General features: G+C 43.9%; 1 protein-coding gene across 1 annotated transcript in view; it reads left to right on the top strand.

Moving 5' to 3' along the window:
- The first annotated feature begins 1,118 nt into the window (after positions 1–1,118).
- Positions 1,119–21,071, top strand: part of SEMA5B (semaphorin 5B) — a 264,588-nt gene continuing 244,635 nt past the window's right edge. Inside the window, exon 1 of the mRNA XM_063400862.1 lies at positions 1,119–1,252. The gene's annotated coding sequence lies outside the window, so the exon portion shown is untranslated. The remainder of the gene's footprint in view (positions 1,253–21,071) is intronic.

Genomic DNA, 21,071 nt, shown 5'->3' with positions numbered 1-21,071 from the left:
TTGCCGCTAACGGCGTTCAGGCGCTGTGCATCACCGCGGGGACAGCGCGGCACATCAGCTTTCCCAAATCCACGTTCCCTGCAGCCGCCCCCGGCCTCGCAGCGATCCCGCGCGGGCGGCCCCGGGGCAGCGGCGGGGCCGCGGAGGGACAGCGCCGCTTCTCCCGTGCGCTCCGCGCCGCGTACGCTCCTCGCCGCGGATTCTCCGCCTGAGAAAACTGCCGCCTTCCTCCCCGGGTTCATCTCGACCCCGTTAGCTTCAGGCGAACGAGGGGACATCGCGACGGGGAGACGCGGCCATAGCCCCGGGCCCGAGTGCTCAGTCACGGGCAGGGGACCGCGCTCCGCTCCGAGCTCGGTGCAAGCCCCGGCCCTGCGGCGGGTCCGGGCGGCCGCTGCCGCGGGGGCTGCAAGGGAGCCGGAGCCCCGCGGCGCCGCTCCGAGCCCAGCGCAGCCGCTTCCCTGCGCCCCTCTCCCATCGCAGCCACAGCAACGCAGCCGGCCCTGCCCCTTCCAGCAAGGAGGGAAGGGGCTGGATTTGAACACAAACATCGCTTCGCCGCTCGGTGGATTATTTTCGCTCTTGCCTGGTGCCTCACCTCCACCCTCTCCACACCGGCGGCACTTCAACCTGCCCGCCTGAAAAGTGTGCCATCCCCCATATTCGACCACCTCCTCTCCGGGCCAGCCCCGCCGCCCCCCTCCGCAGGGTCCGGCCGGAGAGCGCCGCTGTGCTCCGCAGGACCCCCCACCGGCCCCGCGAGACCGGCTGCGACCGGCGGGGAGGGCGGCGAGGGCGATTCGCTTGCTAGAGAAATGCCCTGTTGAACTTTGAATATATTAGTTGACATCAGTGCGAGTTGGGGCTGCCAGCCCCTAGCTCCCTCCTCCTTCTTCCCTACCTCCTCCTCCTCCGCCTCCTTCTCCTCCTCCCCCCGGTCTCCGATGGAAAGAGTTGAAGCCGTGCTGATAGGAGCCGCCTGGAAGAGACAGCGGAGCGCCCGGGAGGACTTCGGTCCCAACTCCGGCCGTACCGCGGGGACGCTGCCCGCCGCCGCTCGCATGGCCCGCGGCGGCACTCCCTGAGCGCCGGGCTGGGCACAGCCGCCGCTCCGCTCCTCTGCTCGCCCCGAGCCGAGCCCAGCCGCGCCGAGCCGAGCCCAGCCCAGCCGCGCCGCGGCTACCCCCGCTCCTGCGGCAGCCGGAGCGCGATGTGCCGGTGAGCCCCGCACCGGGAGCCCGGCGGCCACCCCGTAAGCGCAGCGGCGGCCCGGGGGGCGGGCGGCGGGACGGGCCAGGGGGGGCGCAAACTTCCCAACTTGGCGGGGTCGGGGCGAGCGGGCGGCGCTGGGAAGGGGATACGGGGAGGTGGGAACCCCCGGGCTGCTCCGCGTCTCCGCCGCCCCCAGCGCAGCGCCCGGTGATGGGGGCCGGGGGCGACCTGCGGGGCGTGGGGGTGTGTTTGTGCCCGGCGCGCCGTCCCCCTGCCCGCCGGGGAGCCAAAGCGGCTTTTCTTTTTTATTTGTCGCTGTGTTCGCAGTCCGGCAGCGCTGGAGAGCACGCTAGCTCTGAGGTGGCAGTGGAGGTGTTTTTTCTTCCTCCTCTCCCCGCCACCTTCCCAGCTCTTCCTAACCCGCTGAGGGGGGCTGTGGCGGGAGCGAAGGGGTGCAGTGGTGGGAAGCTGGATAGCCTAGACGAAGGGATATTAATGATTTTTGTTTTTCAGATGGTAATTTGTCTTTGTGGTAGGGGTGGCCCATTAAATTTCAGCTCACGTCCTGATGGAGATCAAAAGCGAAGGGGAGAGGGAGAGGGAAGCAGAGAGCCTTGTGCTGCTCCTTAGCTCCGCGCATTGTTAGAAACTTACGGGGAGTGTATGGGGGGGTAGGATTTCCAGAAACAACCTTTGTCGATCCGGGTCCAGTATCCCCACCAAAGTTAGCCGTATTTTCCAGCACTACCATCTGCTCCTAGTGCTGCCCAGGATCACACTTACTGTTACGCCTCAGAGGAAACAAACAAAAGGTGTGCTTACCAAGTCGCTCCTGAACCTGTCTCCTCATGGGCTTTTAGGTGGAGCATTAGGTATAGAGGAGTATCTATGTCCTAAAGGTTCACTGTCCTCTGTTGGCTCAGTTTAGACTCTTAGATAATTTCCTGTCCTTAGAAAGGTCTCCAAACATGGTAGATGTCAGGTCCTGTTTTGTTAGGAGTTTTTTCCCCCCTGATTTATTTATCTGCTTTTGGTTGGGGTTTACATTTATTTTGTTTCCTCATTTCTTTTTTCTTCAAACTATTTATGTATGGATATATCAGTTAGGAACCATAGTAAAGTTCCTTTTTTTGTTGTGCAAGTGTTCCCTCTCATTATAGAAAATACTTTTCCTCAATTATAATCTGAGCTGCAAGAGGTTTGATGTCTTTGCCTCTGGATGGGTTCAGGGTCAGGCTGAGACCCCAGACTGACTGCACTGTGAACAAAATAGAAACCAACAAGGCTAGAAGTTATAATGGGCTTTGATCCTTACTGCTGCTTGAGATCTGTAGAGATTCCAGGTGAGCAAAGGCAAGGAGGAGGAGTGAGGGTAGCTGGAACAAACTAATCATACAGAAAAGTACTCTCATGATTATACATTTGATTTGTAAGCACCTGAGGTAGAAAACTATCATAACTGCAGACAAAGTGGCAGTGGATAAGGAAAATCCTGCTGATATTTAATCAGATTTTTAACAGAGATTTAATTTTTAAACAGACACTTGAATCATCCATATCTTTCATTTTTTTCTCCTTTTGCACTAAAACTTTTCTCATTGGATTGGATGATAAGTAGACTGGGCACTAGGCAATAGCAGGGAATTTCTGTGTTTTATGTTATGCTTCTTGCATTTTCAGTGAAGTCTAGGCAAGTTGTTCTGGTTTTCTCTTTATCTTGTTTTCTTTCAATAAAGAGGCCAAATTTTTATCCTCCCCTGCCAGGGACACGCTTAATCCTGAAGTCATGGGAGGGAGAGAGAGATCCCACCCTTCAGAATATAGATATTTGCTTTGTTCATCCCCCCATCCTGTTAGGCTGATGGAATTGGCAGTGGCTGCCCTCCCTGACCTCCCTCCCTCCCTGCAAAAAGCTGGGGCAACCAGGGAGGAGAAAATGTGCAAACTCCAGCAAGTGAAAAAGCACAACCCCAGAGGACAAAAGGCCTGAACAGAGAGATGCGGGGGATGAGGTTCTGCATAGAAAATTACTTTTAGCAAACTGGCCTTGATCAGCTCACACTGACTGGAAACGATGGCATGGGGATGGGTTCAGTAGGAATGTGGGTAGCCCAAGAAAAGCTCGATCCAAGTGGTGCCATGGAATTTTAGTTGCTTTGCAGTAAGATGAAAAAAGTTCCCAGACAAAATAGCTTTGGTCGTCCAGTGTGATTGCCCTTTATTCTCCAAGCCGACAGCTGACCTGGGGGAACATACTCCCAGACTATAAATCCTTCTCTTCTTACCTTGTAGGCAGTTGTAAAAGTGCTGCTTGACTTGGGCTGAGACGTGATAGGGCCCCGTTAGAGGGAAAGTTCCGGGGAGCAGGCTCACTCTGTGATATTAAACATGGCTCGAACAATAGATTTCTATTTTAGTCAGGACAAATAATCGTGCGAACAGACATACTAGGGTTAAATAAGACCATCTGCATGAATATATCTTCCCGAAAACAAATAGATGCCGGGCAAAGTTTCAGTGTGCAGCCGGGGCTGTTGCCTTGCTGTTCGGCGAAAGGGGGCAGTATCCAACAGTGCCAGGGAAAGATCTGCCGCTGCTGCATGCTCTGTCAGCTGGGATCTGGGAATTTAGGGTGTTATACGGGAGCCCATACCCAGGTGATTCCTTGTGAAGACATCAGAGAGGTTAATTGACTGTCTAAAAGATGCAAGATCAAAGCTGTAATTGTTTTACTTTGTGGTTGCATCACTTCCATATGCTGGTGAACGATTAGAAATTACAGACAATGCTGTATGATTGCAAAGCTAGTTTTGTTCACGTTTAGCAGACACACAGCAGTAACCTTACCCTGTTTTTATTATACTGGTTTTAGGGAAGGCATGGTAAAGCCCTAACTTTGGAATGCTGATGGGTGTAAATTCCCTCCAAGAAATTGTCATCACTGTTCTCTGTAGTAAGAAAACCAAACAATTTCTTCTCTAAATTTAACTTTCTTTGAGAACTTGTTTGTTTTCAGCCTAGAGAAATATATTGATCCATCTCATAAAATATTTGTTTTAGAATGCATTGAAAAGCCTTTTCACCTCTCATTTATCTACATGCCTGGATTATTAGATTAGCATTTCTCACTTCATTTTTTACTGGGAGCCATGGGCAATTTTACCGAGGGTCTGTCATTGGAAAGCCATGCCCTGGAGTCCAGCTTTGTTAGGTCTCCTAAGTGTTGCTTACTGCCTTCCTGACAAGAGCTGCAGCAGCAGGGGCAGACCAGCCCCAGGAGAGGGGATGTGCTGAGGAGTAGGGAGTCAGTCATTATTATGTGAAGATGTTCCACTGCTGGGATAGTGCTGAGATTCAGGGTTTAGATGCAGTCCAGTGTGAAATCTTCAGCTGGATTTGCCTTTCTGCAGATCATGCCCACGAGATCATTTCTGATATAAAACTGGAAAAGGGAAACATAATTACCTGCAGGGAGTGGTGGAGACAATTCAGAATGGTTCTCTAGGGGTAAAATTCATCAGTGTTCATTGTGTAGTGGCTGTGTAAGTACCCAATCACACTGAAATCACAAAGTCGTTCTTAAGTGATGGACTTACCTTTTACAGACTGAATGCTGTGAAGGTGAACTGCCACAGTTTTGGGTTGTGTCCTTTAATCCAGGATGATTTAATCCAGGAGACAAACCGTGGCATGTTGCACTATCCCTGCTGGGCCTTGAAATGAGCTCTGTCCAACTGTTGTTGCTTCTGAGGATCAGTCAGCAGCTCTTTGTTATTGTTCTGTTACTTAAGGAAACAAAAATCAACTCACTGAAGGCACTGTGTCAGATAGTTTTATTGTAGGGATTGTTTCTCTTGCTTTTAGCCTGCTGACTTGTCCAGTGTGCCCAGTATCAGGACTCATCCCATTTCTGTCCATGGTGGCAATTTTCCTTAGTTTCAGTGCGAGCTGAGTGTGAGACTTTGACAGCTCTTTGAGCCTGCAACTTGTGTGGACAGTGCTTGCTGGAGATTATTCTTCAAGCCCAGTTAACCTCAGTATTTATTTCCCCGCTGTTCTCATTGTTGTCCAAAAAAAAAAAAAATTACTGCATGACTGCCGTTATTTCTTAGCCCAGGCTCCAACCATGTGAGTAAAGTGCAGCAGAGCTCTGACAGCACAACTGTGACTTTCAGCACGCAGGGTCTCCTTGACTACAGCGCCGCGACTCCCAAAGTTACCTCTGCTTCAGAACTCACATAAAGCACAATTTTTTAAGGTCCACAAAAAATCACTCAAGGTGATTTTCTGAAGATGAGTATATCAGTAGTAATAGTCCAGAAGTATGACTGTTGTCAAAAATGTATCTACAAACGAAGTGGGTTTTTTGTTTTTGAATGTAATAGCTCGAGGAGGTAATTTGCATGTGAAGGATGTTACCAAGTTACAAAGTATGACTCTGAATCGGTGGCAGGGCTATTCATGTACTTATAATTAAACATGTACCAAAGCACTGTGCTGGTTAAGGACTGATGTGTCTTTATTTACTTTTTTAGTGAGCTCTAAATGAGACAATAAGTAAACATGCTGATTATTAGTTTTAATCCCCAAATCAATTTGGAACACCTTGAGAGTTTATAAATCATATGTGTAATTTCATTGGTGTTCAGAAAGGGGTCATTTGTGGAGAGAACAAAGAATATTTTCTTCCTGGAAGCTGCTGTGAAGGAGCTTGATCTTACAAGGTGCTGCATGTTCTTTATTGTTGTTAACGGGTCTCAGGGAAATAGCACCCGGCACAACCAGACCCAGATGAACACAAACTGTGGCAGTGTCTGACCTTTGTGGCATTGTGGAGCAGGCGAAATGCTTATGGGCTTGTTAGTCTACATAACATACTCCCTTAATAGGCTGTTGCTGCAAGTTAAATAAATTGCACAGTGCTAGTTTTAAAGGTTTGACTTTATCCATAATGCAGCAACACGTGACCAGCCAGGACTTAGACACCTGCAGAGAAGAACCACACTCATCACTTTCATTTCTGCCAAATATTGTGCTGCACTCAAAAGCTTCATCATAACTTCAGACCCATGAGGCAAACCCATTCCATAACTGGGAATATCACGTGAGGATCTGGTGATGCCAAATGGATCCTCCAGTAGCCTTGAACCCTCTGTGCTATGGAGGACATAGCCTGATGCCAGATAGTCTCAGATGTTAGGCAGAGATGCCACCTGCAGTCCTGCAGAACAGCCCAGCTAAGTCCTGCTTAGATGATCTATAAGCCATTTGCAGTTTAAAGGTTTGTGGCTTCGGAAGTTTGTGTATTTTGCAGATTGTTTGTGCCATAGTCTTCAAAAACTGTTAGCTTTTAAGACAACCAGATGGCTTTAACAAAATATATTTGCTGGCACCTGGAACAGGTGGATCTGGAATCAATTTATGCAATGTAATTTTTTCCACACCCCTTTTGGAATAATTTTATACCCTGGAGCCACCTAAGGTGCTTATTATGTAGCCAATAGGGAACAGCTTCTGTCTGACTACATAAGATTTTACACATCTTTTATAGCTAATGCCTAGATTGAAATGCAAAATTTAGTGCTGGGAGTGCATGTGAATTTGTGAAACTCCCAGGAGAAAATGTGGGTGCATGTATCAGTGAATGAATTATGCTCCTCCACAGACAGAGCGAGCTTTTTTTTAGTGGTAACAAATGTCCTGTGTTCAGTGTTTGTCATTTTAAAAGCAGTATTTTTCATTTCAAGTGCAAACCTTGTGGAAACCCTGTGCAGGTTACTGATGTAGAGTAAGAATGAAAAAATAGCTTCAATTTTATTTGAAAGGATAACAGAATGAAAATTTCTTATGTTGTATCAAAGTGTCCTGACTCAGAGATCAAATTGGTGGTTCCAAAATATGGCTGTGACAGTTACAACTAGTTTTGTGGGAAAGAAGCAGATCCTGCCTGTCTTCTTGAAGGGCAGGGAACAAATTTCCATGAGACCTTGGCCACATCCTCATTCTTGCAGCAGAATCGGGGACAAGAAGCTTATCCAGATGTGTGGATTCATAGTAACTTCAAAGGGGTTTTGAGTGGGTGCTGTGGAACCATCTGCACAACTCAGAGGTAGGATTAGGAACTAAATCTGGGAATACTTTGGGGCCAGCTCTGAAGGGAAGAGGAGTTTGACTATGGACGGCCTGTTGGGCAGGTTTAATTGCTTTGCTGTGTTGCTTGGCCACGTGGAAGTTGTTTAGCCTGCTGTTTCAGCTAAAGGTTGCTTATTTGTCTCCTATGGTGCTGATTTACAGCACATCAAAGACAGGGGGAAAAATAAGGCAAGAAAGGAAAGGGTAGGAAGTTCACTCTGGATAACTCAGTTCAGTAGGATAATATAGTAAATTCAAGAATGCAGAAGGAGATGCCTTTGGAGCCTGTATATGTATAACACATGGAAGGAAAAATTGGCTAGGTCTCAGAAGTTTGTTAGAGTGATTACAGATCCCCCTGCCCTGCCTTGTGTTCCTTTCTCTGCTCTCCCTTCCTGACTGAAGGTGATTTTCTGCCAGGAGGAGATTTTCAAACACATGATTTGGACAGGGCAATCAGTCTATATTTATAACACACTTAATATTTCACTCTGACCTTTTTGGGGTCCATTCCACATATGAGGAGTATTTTCATTAGAAGCACAAAGCTGAGACTCAGTTTCTGCCTATGTCCAATGTGCTCCTCCAGTCTAGAAGAGCTTAGCTTTTAGTTGTAATTGCAGCTTGTAACCACCTACTTAAAATCAAAAACAACAGGGGGAAGAATATCATTAGTGGCTTGTGGTAGGATAAAGATACATACTTGCTCAACATGAGCAAAACAGGAATATGCACTGAAACTGTGTGCTGTTCTAATACTGACAGAGGATGAGGTGAGCTAACACATAATATGAAAAATTTCACAGTTCCTGCTTTGTGAGGATAATCGAGTGATTAATAGTACAACTTAGCCTTATTTCCATTTTAACATGCATGCTCGGCAGTCAGAAGTAATAATCATCATGGACAGAAAGTGAGGCATAAAAGGGCTGTGGCCTGGAGAATTCTGTGCTCATCTGTTAAAGATATCATGAATAATGATGCAGATGGGTGCCAGGTAGGGTTGCCAGTGACTGAAATCTGTGCAAAATAAACTTTGAGGTCTGTGAAAAGCTGGTCTTACGTGACTTGCTCAAGGTCATAGAGCATGTTAGTGACAGAGGCAAGGTTACAAGCTCTGAAAACACTTATGCAATTACTTAATTCTGTAAGTGTAGTTAAATCCTACAAATGAAATGTTTCATCTTGTTGCTTTCCTGCATCAAAGCCCTAAACTCGAGCCTTACAAGACTGTACATTTATCTCCATGCACAACACTGCCAGTAAATAACTTGATTGTACAAATCCTTTACTCATCTAAACAGTTCAGTGTAAGTTAATGTGACTCTGGGTCAAGAAAATAAGTACCCTGCTTGCATGTGCACTATCGGTCCCTGTATTTTGCATTTTCATATGCATACCAGACATGCATCTATACAGGTTGAACTAAAACAAAAACAAGTGATTAACATCTTTAAAATTTAACATTTCCCCCCCTTAACCAACAGAAATTGTTCCCAAGAGAGTAATTTACTAGATACATTCTGTATTTGTCTAAGACTGTACATCAGGAATACAAACCATGATTTTACTAATGCTATGTGTTCCCTCTAATGAGTCTTTGAAATATTAAACCAGCTTATATTTGGAATGAATTTTGCACACCTCCTTGTCTATGGTAGCTTTGCAAATCCAGGCTTCACTGTTTTACCTCAGAGAATTATGAGTTTATTATACTCCTGGAATGCTAATAGCACTTCATTTTCCCCCTGAATTTCTTCTTCATATTTATTTATTGATTCTTCATTTGAGCACGGTTTCACAGATAATGATGGTACTACTGAGAATAGCTGGCGTGAGTTAATTTTAAGAAGGCTGAAGTTACAATGCCATCCTTTTTTGCCAAAAATTTCTCTGCAAAGTTCATAAGCTAAGGCATTCAAAATGCTAAATTAGTTAAGATGACTGGATAAGATTACTGCCAGTGCTATATTTCATTCTTGGTTTCATCAAAACAAAGCACATCAAGGCTGACAAGTCTAAATTTAATTTTGCATTGAAAACTCATTGGCGGATTTGAGGATGATGTGTTTTGGGCAAGCAATCTTTGGTCATTTGGTGTTTATTCAAATGGAGTTCATTGACCTGTGAGACAACACATGTAAACAGGGTTTTTAGCATTTTATCCCTTAGTTTGCATTTTACTTTTGATTCCTGGGATTCTTCCCCATCTGGTCCCTCCTCCCTGAGTGATGGACGCCAGGAAGGTTCTTCCAGTCATTTTTTCTGCCTTCCCTGAAGGCAAAGAACTTCCCCCAGACGATTCATGTTCAAGCTGGTCAATTGCTCTAAACGAACATCCAGTTTTGATTTAAATATTTATGAAGGGAGAGAACATCTGCAATTCTTGGTCAAGTGTTTAAAATTTAGCAACTCTTGTGATTATGTTGCCCCTTAGTTGCTAGGTTCTTGGTTCTGTTATGCTCTTATCCAAAGAGGAGAGCATCACATTTTCTCGCTGTGGAAGTACTTTGATCTGCAGTCAAGCAATCTCTTAATTTTTCTGTGATATTTCAGTATGATACAGATTTTCCAACATTTTTTCAATCCTTATTCCTTGGTGTCTCTTCCCTGAATTTTCTAATCATGCTGCTGGCCAAAGAAGACACTAGTACTGACAGCTACAAAGGTTTGGGAGAACTGAAGCAGCAGAGGCTGTGGAGCAGAACTGAGCAGGTAGACAGCAGGATATAAGGATTGTAAAGCTGGAACACAGGAAAAAAGGATGGTGGTGTAGGAAGCTCTTGGCATGGGGAGCCTGGTGTGTCACACGCCTCTTGAAGAACTGAAGTGGCTGCAGTGGTTAGAGGTCACAGCAGGTTTTTACTGGCAGAGGAGGGTGGCTTAGAGCTGGGTAGGGATTGCAGCAGCAGCACTGCTTGTAAATCAGAGCACTGTTGTGTCAGGGGAACTCTCTGCAGGGAGATGTCAAAACATCTGTCTGCACTCTGCCTGGGCATAATCAGGCTCTCATTCAGGAACACTGTGATGCAGGCAAGGTGAAAAGAGACACTCTAAACTAAGCGAGGGCAGAGTTCAGGCAGAGTTTCTGGTGAGGAAGACATTCCATTCTTGTAAGTGCAAGATCTGAGCCTGTATAATCAATGTCACTTTTGCAATCTTTACAAATTTGGGGTGTTACTAATTTCAGTAAAATGACCTGTGGAGGAGAGTTTGCTGGCTTGAGTTCTTGGTTGCTAACACAAGGCAAACAGTTAATTATTTGCAAAAGTTACAGTAGTATTGGGTTGGGTTGCACTAACCTTAACTGTGATACTTGTAGTTTGAGAGGACTAGAATCTTCCCATAAGTAGTACAATTTCTGTTTTTAGTTTGGAAAGATGTTATCATTTAATGAAAACTCTTTGTTTTCTGGCAGCCTGCTCTGCTATCCATTTACAAAGCTCTCAGAGGGCTTGGACGTCCATGAAAAGTTCAAGAGCCCAATTCTACTCACAGATAGATGAGTGCAGCCTCAGTGAGGAGCTGCGGTTGTGCTTGGCTAAGCACTGCAATGCGAGCCCAAAATTTCAAAGACAAGTTTGTACCTATGGAACCAGATTGCACAGGGATGATATTGGTCCAGAGGCACTCTCCAAAATGAGGTCTGCCAGATTATGCTGTTGCAAACCCCAGCACCAAGAGAAGCATTTTTAGTTTTAATTAAAACAAAAACTTGAAACAACATGATCTCTGTTTCTGCTGAATTTTAGGCTTCCACATGTTTGAGAATAAGATGCAGAAGTAATTGATTAGAAACAGAAGTAAAATAATGAGGCTTGCTTTTTTTTCCTTTCCCAAACTGATTCAGCTGAGGAAGGAAAAAAAAATAAAACTTCTGAAGATTTAACGTGAGATGAGTAAGACTTTTCTTCAGCAACAAACCAAATGAACTACTGAATTGCTTCGGTGAAGTTATCACAACAGCCTTGAGCCAGCAGGATTATTGCCATGACAGACGTCTACCTGCTAGAAACAGGGATTTAAATTAATAGTTTAAAAAATTGGAAATAATTGGAAAAAAATGTAGTTCTAATGGTCTAAGATATTTGTTGAAGAGACAAGAGCCTGACCCTGCAACAAGGGATATCAGTAGGAAGTGTTCAATTTTTGAAAGTTAAAAGTGGATTTTTTCATCTTAAAAAACCTCCAAAATATTGCATTATGCAGTTCTTATCCAGTGAATATTTGGTTTTGAAATTGGCACAGTACCTGAGTTAGAGCTGCAGGAGATGGCCCCATGTTTTCAACCTGACAGTGCCTCTTTAAAATGCAGCAGTGTAATTTAGGGGTCTCTTATTTGTTTTGAACAGCAGAGCTAACATATCTGTCAGTCACAAAGACTTGATAGACATGATTAGAAGGCAGGAGATCAAGAAACGTGTGCTTACCACACCAAACTCTCCCCACTGAAGAAGTGAGTGGCTCAGTGGCATATTTACAATTCAGGTGTTACTGAAAGCTTTTTTAGAAATGTGCTTTGTAGACTGCGTTGAAATAGTGTTTTCTATTATGACCAGTTTCTGGAACAGATTATCATGATTGTCGGAAGCACTTCAAAGCAGATTGATGTAGGAAGATCTTTCACCAAAACTTCAGCTTCTCTGTAAAACACAAATCTACAAATGTGTCTGCAATCTGTGTTGTTTCAGTTACAACAGCGTTTATTTGATAGAAATGGTCTGCTCTTAATTTCCAAAGTACTACAAAGCTCTTATTATTTTGCTGGCCCCTCCATTTTACAGTGGAGTTCAAAGGTTACGTTTCCTTTCTCCCATATCCTTCTAAATTTCTGTTTGGTATTTTTTAAAGGCTAAGATTTAAAGATTATAAAGAAATACTGAGCTGCATCTGATAAAGGCAGACACTAATTGAATATATTGCTGGCCAGACTTTCGTAGAACGGACCGTAACACATTGCCTAGTCCATTCCGCCAGCTCAAACAGCATCAACCAAACCTCCACCATTCAGCTGAATACATGCTCAGCTGAACTCAGCAGTAGCCAAACTACGAAAGGAACTGGAAATGCCTTTGAAATGTATTAACTTCTGAATTTTCACACATCAGGCTAGAGATATTTCATTTCATCAACACTGCTAAAAACTTTACTTGTAGGCTTTGAGAATTGAAGTCTTCTGCTGACTAGCAAACACAGGAGCAAATGTGAAAAGCCATCTTTCTGGTTGGGATAAAACCAGGTGGTAACAGCACTCTGAACTGTGGTGGGATGCCAGTAAATTCTTCTTGGTTTTCAAGGATGTTGAAAAGAGAGGAAGCTTGTGCAGAAAATGAAAGGCAGCCGTAAGAACAAAGACAAGAATCAATTAGAACTGTCTTGTTACACTATATTTAGTAGCACATGCAGAGGACAGGAAGAAGAATTTACAAAAACAGTCATCATTGTTATTTTGTGCCTTATTCAGCTGTAATATAACACACTCATTGCATTGTCCTTTACGAGTCTTAAGTGAACAAATTGATTTTTTACCAGGGAAGAAGATGAGACAAAGAGAGGTTAAGTCTCTTATATAAGCTCATAGAGGGCAGCAGTGAAAGACACTCCTGCAGCCACAAACATTTTTTCTTGTTTGACAGCAGAAATATGATGGATTCTTTACATTAAAGAAGGGCCTTGAAATAGTCCCTGTACATTCTGGGAAATCATTTTTTTCCTATAAAGCGAGGCCAAATACTGTTGAAGAATATATTATGAATACTTATGGTGTTAAAAAAGGGGGTTTTATCCTCAGTGTCATTAAATGAACAATTCTGACAATTCAGAAAACAATTAGTTATGTAAAATGTAGTGAGTAAATGAAGTTATCTTATGCAGAGGACTAATTCTGGTACTTTCTGAAAAAGTACAGATCACACTCAAATAAGCTTCTAAAGAAGACAACTCTGGGAACACTTCCTTACCATTTCTTTTCTCCAACAGAGAAAATTAATACCCAAGCACCAATTTTGTGTGTATTTTTAGTGAGTATAAATTAATCTACTTAATATGTATCATGCTTCTTGCACTTACACATAATTAAATCATATTTGTTCTTAGAAACTATTCGTCCTGTGTAAACCTGCTTCCTGAGCAAATATTTCTTTAATTACTAGAACAAATAGATTGTGGGATTTGGAGTCGATTATCACAGCATTTCTTTCCCTGATGTGTGCTTCAGATGTGCACAGCAGAGAGGTCTGCTAAACACAGCCAGGAAACACAGCAACCAGCTTTTCTGCAGTTTGAAAATAAATACATCTTATGAACACTTCACACCTACAGAACTCTTCATCTGGGGATTAAAAAGTGCTTCACCATGCTTTGTGGGTATTATTTATTTCCATTTTAGGCAAGGATAAAGTGAAAGGGAGAGAGAGAGACTAGGGCCCATGTGCAACATCCCCATATTGTATTAATAGAGATAGCTGTACTAAAATGTATATGGTTGTATGCTACTTGTGTAGAACAGCAGAGAACATGGCTTTTCCCAGAGGCTAATGAGCCTCTATTTTTGGATGTCTGGTAGTGCATTTCTGGTCTCAGGGGTCTGAAAAGCTCAAAGCAGATGGAAGTCATGGAGAGTTAGAGACATAGGGATCTCAGAACCAAGCCTCTCCAGCAGGGCACCTCACTATCAGATTTGGCTGCTAGGGTTCAATGGTTTATGGCTGGGATGTGCAGAGCCGAGAGAGAAGTGCAGATGGCCAGTTTCCTGGACATGCTGTGCCAGAACAGGACAATTTAGTCCCAAATGCATATCCTTGTCTTCACTGCACAACTCATCAAGGAGATTGGAAGCTCTGTGTGAACAGTATGACAGCAAAGCCATGTGTCTGTCCTCAGTGCCTCTGTGCTTGCCTCTGGGAAGGTGTGTGTATGTGTGGGTGTCACTGTTTGCCAGGATTTTTTTGTTGAGACTGTATAGGAGTTATTCCCCAGAAGTTATGGGAGAAATATATTTCCTGTGGGAGGAGTGTTTAAGAGTTGTCAGCATCTTCATGTTTCTTAACTGCAGAGTAAGGAGTTTCTGATAGGAAAGGGCAGATTTTGAGCTCTGACATTCTCATACTGAGTTAATTAACCAGAGTTCAAAGCACTTCCTCTCCTAAGCTGGAGTTTCTTATATGGGAAAGAGAGGTAAGGGGCCATAGCCAACTGAGATCCCCAATTAAGGATGCAGGTGAACAAGGCTTGTAAATGACTGTGTTGAATCTGAGCAGAAGACCGTGTCTGCCAGTAAAATACTGTTTGGATATATCCTTAATGAAAAGGAAGGATTTACTATGGAGCCAGCAGCCAAAACACCCTTTCTGCTGTTAAAGTGCAGCATGTCATGTGTTGAGCCTCTTCCTGGCTTTTCTTCAGGATTGCAGGGAATGGAGTAGGCTTGTTTGCCTATTTGGCAAAGGAGGCCAAAACAATTTGGAGGAGGCTTTGGAATATCAGAGCTGAGAGGGGCAATGGGATGTTTCATGATACCATGTTACTGGGGAGAGTTCTTGGTACCTACTTGTCTTTGGATGGGTTAAACTCATAAAACCATCATCACTCACACATGTAGTTAAAAAAGTCCTGTCTTCTGACAGTTGCTGTTTTCTTTTTTCCTCACTGGAGCTTTTAGATGTAGCTGAACCTAGTCAGATGATGGGCTGTGAAGGGACAAATATGTCACTTAAACAAAAACCTCTTCAGCATCTTTAGGCTTAGAGTTTTATTTCTCTATGCACATTAGGTCTGAAAGCTCACTGTTCCTTCATGACCCCTGAGGGTTCTACTTTAACAGCAAAGGTGTCAAGTGCCCAAGGAAGTACCTGGATATTTGTAGTTGCTAATAGAGCCTGTGCCTTGTCAGCTATCACAGGTGTGCTTATCTGTGCAGTGGTTGCATCTCCTGTCTGAGGTGGAATGGTAACTAAAAAGTGCCTTTATGTGGTTTACTGTAATCCTCTCAACCACAAGAAGATGCTCTGACTGTAATACAGTATCCACTCGGGGAGTTAATAGGAATTACCTATTAGATTTACATCCTGGATTATTGGGCAATAATTTCCTTTCTGCAGGAAGTTCTAATTGACACAGAGGTCAGATGATGGTGGGACAGGAAGTTTTGACCAGCTCCAGGAGGATGTCTGACGAGTGCTCTCTGCCTCCACTTTCCCCAGTGAATGAACACTAGGATACATGTAGTCTGTTTTGTTCATTGAGATCAAAAGTTCTTTGGGGATGAGAAGTTACTCTGTGGATAGCAACTTGTGCAGTGCTGCTCATGTAGAACCTCTGCCTGACTCAAACTCAAATATCAGTGGGAATCCATCTGAAATCCAAGCACCTTGTGGTTTAAATGCTTTCTCTGTGTTTTCAGATAGCAATCTCTTTAGCTCTTTGAGGCATTTAATGAAAATTGTTTTAACAGGAGTGCAGCATCATGGAGAACATTGTGTGTGTTTCCATGCAGTGTGGGGGGGTGTGCAACCATACAGTACAGCTGGAGCTGTAGCATTTTACTGTGCTGTGACAAGTAGCATCGATTTTACAGTTAGGTGAGACTGATTTCAAATGTTCCCTTGTTGAGTTTATTGGCACCTACAACTAACAGTGTTAAAAGGTTAAATGGTGTGTACATTACACTGCACACAGCCCCAAAATTTGTTTAGAGAACAAAACAATACTCTCTTGTGACTCATTCCTTCACCCTACAAAATTTCTGTACGTGGATGTCAGTCCTTAATGAGGTTGTTTGAGAACACACGGTCTTCTTACGTCTTGTCTGTGTCTCTTATGGAGAACATTTGTGGGTGACTATTGAACTGAAGGAAGGGCAAAATGGACTCGAGCTGAACATTGGTTGAAGACTCAGAGAACATTTGAAACACCTGGGAATGACCTGGACTTTGTGGCTAGCATCATGTCCTGTCACATGCTTACTCTGTGAATATGAACATGTCCCAAGAACACTCCATGGTTGGTTACTCAGTCTCCCTACAAAGCAAATAGTACTTCACAGGGATGTTGTAAGGCTTTGGTATCTGGGATTTGTAAAGCTCTGGGAACATTTAGTCTGGGCCATCTATAGAATCGCCAGTATTGATACTGGTTGCATTCAAGAAATTCTCTATAAATGTCACCTGCTTTGTCTGTGGTAATAGTTAGAAAGGGACATGAATTGACTGAGAAAGAGAGACACGTGCTGTGATTGCTTAAATACAAACCTGGGAATTTGTGAGTTTTAACTTCTAAACTCATCTCTGCCAGCAGCTCACTCAATGCCTTGGGCAAACACTGGGAAGTCAGTATCAGATTTCTCTGTTGAAGTAATAATGCTTAAGGAAAAAAAAAGACAGACAGCATTTTCTAGAGTTGCAAGAATTAATCAAAGATTGTTTTAGGGATTACCTGAAAAATGCTATGTATTTTAAATGTTTTCTAATCCCTGCATATTAGTTATATGCATAGGAAATAATCAGTCTGAAGCACAGCTCCCATTTGGTGATTTCAATTTGAAATGACCCTTTCTTTCATCAAAACAGCAGAAAGAACAGATATGTGCTATTAAAAACAAGATGTTCTAGTTCAAACTGGCAGCATCATCTCTGAAATCCACCCTGCTGGAGCAGTGCTTTCAGAAAAAGTAGATTCCCACCAGTTAGCTGCTGCTAACTCTTTCAATTAATTGCCTAAATTATTTGCAGAACAGCTGGTATTAGCTGCCCTTACTTCCTTTGATGCAAGAAGTTTGCATATCCAGTTCTTAGATTCCTCTGTATCTGTGCTCTCAGTAACAAGCAGTGATCAGCAGTGAGTCACTTAGACACATTGAGTGTCTAGTGTTGGCTTTGCTCCTAGTGACATGTGCCAGCCTGGGTGGAAAAAAAAAGGAAATTAAAAAAACATAGACCCTAAAGGCATGATAACTTGAATTATTTCCCTTCACCTCTTCCCGAAGTGGAAATCCAGCTTGCATATGGAGTTCACGAACTGGAAACAAGCTGCTGACTCTGTGGCTGCTGTTGGCAATGATCCTCCAAACCTCAGCATTCAAATTGAAAGCCAGACCTCTCCGGTGCATTAAGGCTCTCAAGATAGCTTTAATTGTTGAGCTTCCTTTCAGGACTAAGAGATTACTAAGGAGTTGCCAAAGCTCTCTTGTCTGTATTCCACGTTCCTATGATTCCCTAGATAACTTCACTTTGAAGCGGGCTGCAGATGAAGATGCTCCCCATTCTCTCCTCTCCAAATGTACATCCAACGGCCACTGAAGTTTCCATCAGCTTGATTAGTTGGCACCAGCTCTGATGTGTTCTGAAATGCTGAGAGCAAGTTGTCTTTATACACTACCCCTCTAAAGGTTACTCAAGACATTACTCTATTTGTTCCTCCTGAATTGGAGCCTTGGATTGGCTATGAACTTCCAGCTGTGGACCTGATGTAAAGACCAATGACATAAAAGGGAGAGAGTGTTAAAATTCCTTCCCCTGTCTTTGGTGAGGCTGTGTTTTGAAGATACTTGTCTTCTAATCTGAACCAAGTATTCCTGAGGACTCTGCATGTCTTTACTGTTTCCGAGTTTTTCATTTCACTCCTCCATGCGTGCCCAGTTAACAGTTCCTCTCATTTAGAATGGCTTGTGGTCTGTAGAAGCAGGTTGGTTTTCATTACTGCATCCGACATGGATGGCTACCAAGATTGTATTTTAATAGAAGGTAGAATAGATCAATGTTGTACAATTGAAGTTAGAGCCAGTGGCATATTTTACCGTTAAAATGTGAGTCTACCAAAGTCAGTATTTTTAAAATTGGAACAGGGACTGTACATCTGTGCAGTACAGCTGGAATACACATCGTTAAGGGCAGGGTGTCCTCTCCAGGGCCTGGGTGTAGCACTTTGTATGCTGTCCACCTGCGAGGGACTGTTTTCACTTGGCTGCACTCAACTGTGGTCATGGCTGAAAATAAGCAGATTTGTTATTTAATACCTTTGGCAGTCTGACAGGTAGTTTTAGTAAAAAATCTAAAGCATGCTTGGTTGGCATCCTGTTCCCATCAGGAAGGACTCATGTAACAAGAGATCCCTGCGCTTGTCCTCTTCTGCTAGGAGTGTTATACCTGCTAGAGAAAGGAGAACTTCTAGGGTGTTGCTGTTTGCCAAAACCAGTCTGAGAAGGATAATCACAGTCACTGCTTCTCAGAAAGCCTTTTGGCTATGGCTGTCCTCTTTGATCTGGGGTTTGAGGATAGTGTTTCTCAGCCTCGAGTTCCTGATGCATGGAAGTGTTGCTGTGTTAGCTTCTCCTTAGAGGTTGTGGATCTGTTCTGCTGAATGTGGCAGGGCAGATCTCTGTCGTTTTTCTGTCAGAAATCCCCCCAAGAGCAAGAGCAAACTGCAGCTGAATTGCCTCTCTTCCAAGCTCTTTAAATTACATGGCTTTTTTGGATGGAAATGGGCTAAGCTCCAACCTTTCTCATGCTGTTTGCCCTGTAACCTCTGTTCCTTTCCCAATTCCCACCTGCATTGTCAGAAATGGGCAAGCTCCCGTCTGCCGTCGGCCGTGCTGCTGCCGACAGGATTGCTGCCCTTCCGGCAGGGCAAGGCCCTTCCCTCCCTCTGCCCAGTCCCTGCGGGCTGCAGTGCTTGGATGTTGTCCTTTGCCTTCATCCTCGGAACTGTACCTAATCGAGTGAATACAGCTGTTTGTGTTTCACCAGAAAGCCTCCCCATCTGTCTGGGTGGCTGCTCGGGGTGGTGAGGGAATGAGGAGTTTTCAGCTACTCTGACTTTGGGCTGAAGTACAGACTTTTAATGACATTTTCTCCTGAATGTTAACGTTAGCTGTTTATGAAGCCAAGAATATGTCTCTTCATGCCACTCCAACACTTTAGTGAGGGTGAGGGCACGATTAGTCATTCAGCAGGCAAACATCTGGTGCTTTTGTGTGCCCTGCAGCTCTTCCTAGTCGGGAGGCCTCACCTCGGCCTGGCTAAGCCAGGAATGTGTTACCACAGGCATTTTAATTTGATGCTTTTAACCACCATCATACATGAGCAGGGAGTAAAACGTGGTTTCTTATGTGCTCTTTTTCAGTTCGGTATCCTTGTATTTCTAGGTCCCAGCTCATTCTGCACAACGATTTGTCTCTATAGGTATGTGTGATAGATCAGAGAAATAGGATTTTCAGAGAATTCCTAAGCTACTAGCTCTGTCCTTTCATGCAGAATAGGCATCAGAAAACTAGGGAGAATAAAAATGTCTGTATACAATCTCCTTTCCTTCTCATGCTTGGCTTCTCTTCTAAATCCCAGAGTCGTCCTTTGAATATGGCACTTCATGGCTGATAGTTGAATCATTGCAAAACCTCCTCCTTTTGTTTCTTTCCCCTTACATTGTTTCCTTCATCTCTGGTAACCCACACAGGCTTTTAATTCCAGAATGACAACAATTTTCTTTGTTTTCCACAGATGTGGAAACTTCCAAATGTCTCTGCTTGCTGCTTACCTAAAATAACTGGCTTCCCCAGCACTTCCACCTCTTTGCACACCTTTTGTCCTGTCTGTACATAAAGCTGCTCACTTTGTCTTTTGTGTCATGTCATCTTCCAGGAGCAGTGTGAGATGTGCGTGGGCTCTTAGTCCACCTAGTCTGGGGCTGATGCAAAGTGTGTTGAAGCTTGGAGCATGAGCTGAAAGTGCATTACAGCTGCTAGGAATGCAGACAGTGTTTGTAGCCAGAGCCCGGAATTGCTCCAGGTATCTCAGTAGATCTTAATCACAACCTGTTTTTGTTATCCAGGCATAACTTCCAGGCACACTCAGTCTCAGAGAGACAGGGTGCAACTGCTCTGTTGTTTTGCAAAGTGCAAGGAGGTCTAGTTAAAATGATCCTCACCATCATTTGGCAAGTAAAATCTCTGTGGTGAAAAGGCTTCACTGCATGATATTTCAGTAATTGCAAGGTGACCGTACAGCACATTGTACGGGGAGATTGCTCTCTGCCTGTTGGGTAACGTGCATTTGTGGAGATCAGCAAGAATACTGGGGGTCTTAACCTTTTAACACAAAGAAGAATTATTAGTAAATCATAAGCTAACTAGAATTGGAAAAGGCTGTCAGCCTATCCACTTTATCTCTTACTCATGTGGAATTGTTCCCTACGATGCATTCTCTCCTGTTGGCTTTAAATAACTAAACACCTGTTGATTCTCTGGGGAAGGTGTATCATTGACCAGTAGTGAACTCTGTCTAACAATCAGCCTAAACTTTCCCTAATTTTTTGCCCATTCCCCCAGTTAACTCTTTCTAGGTTTTTGCACTTTTCTAATACTTGTAAATGGCTCTGTTGCTACCACACTTTATGTGAGTGATCAGTAAGCTTCATTCTTATAAATTGCAGTGTAATACAACTACAGGTTTCACTGTGGAGATGTACATCTTATAGTGCCACCTCTCAATGCTCAGCTCAAACTCCAGCATATCCTTTGTCAAACTAACTTGTGCATCTTACGGGCTCTGCATAAATCTGTTGTTTTGGATACCTTTGAAAATGTGGCACTACTACACTACTACTACAAGTGTAGGCTTGGAACAAGATGAGTCCATGCAGCAGAAAGCCACTAAACCCCTCCTTTGATATGCAAACACCTGATTATTTCATTGCCCTAGGAAAGTGATTTTGCTTGATAAGTCAGGACAGCTTCT

The sequence above is a fragment of the Prinia subflava genome, chromosome 6, assembly GCF_021018805.1.
Source record: "Prinia subflava isolate CZ2003 ecotype Zambia chromosome 6, Cam_Psub_1.2, whole genome shotgun sequence".
Taxonomy (NCBI): Eukaryota; Metazoa; Chordata; class Aves; order Passeriformes; family Cisticolidae; genus Prinia; species Prinia subflava.
Note: the sequence above shows the minus strand (reverse complement) of the source record. Positions and strands in the feature narration are given on the sequence as shown.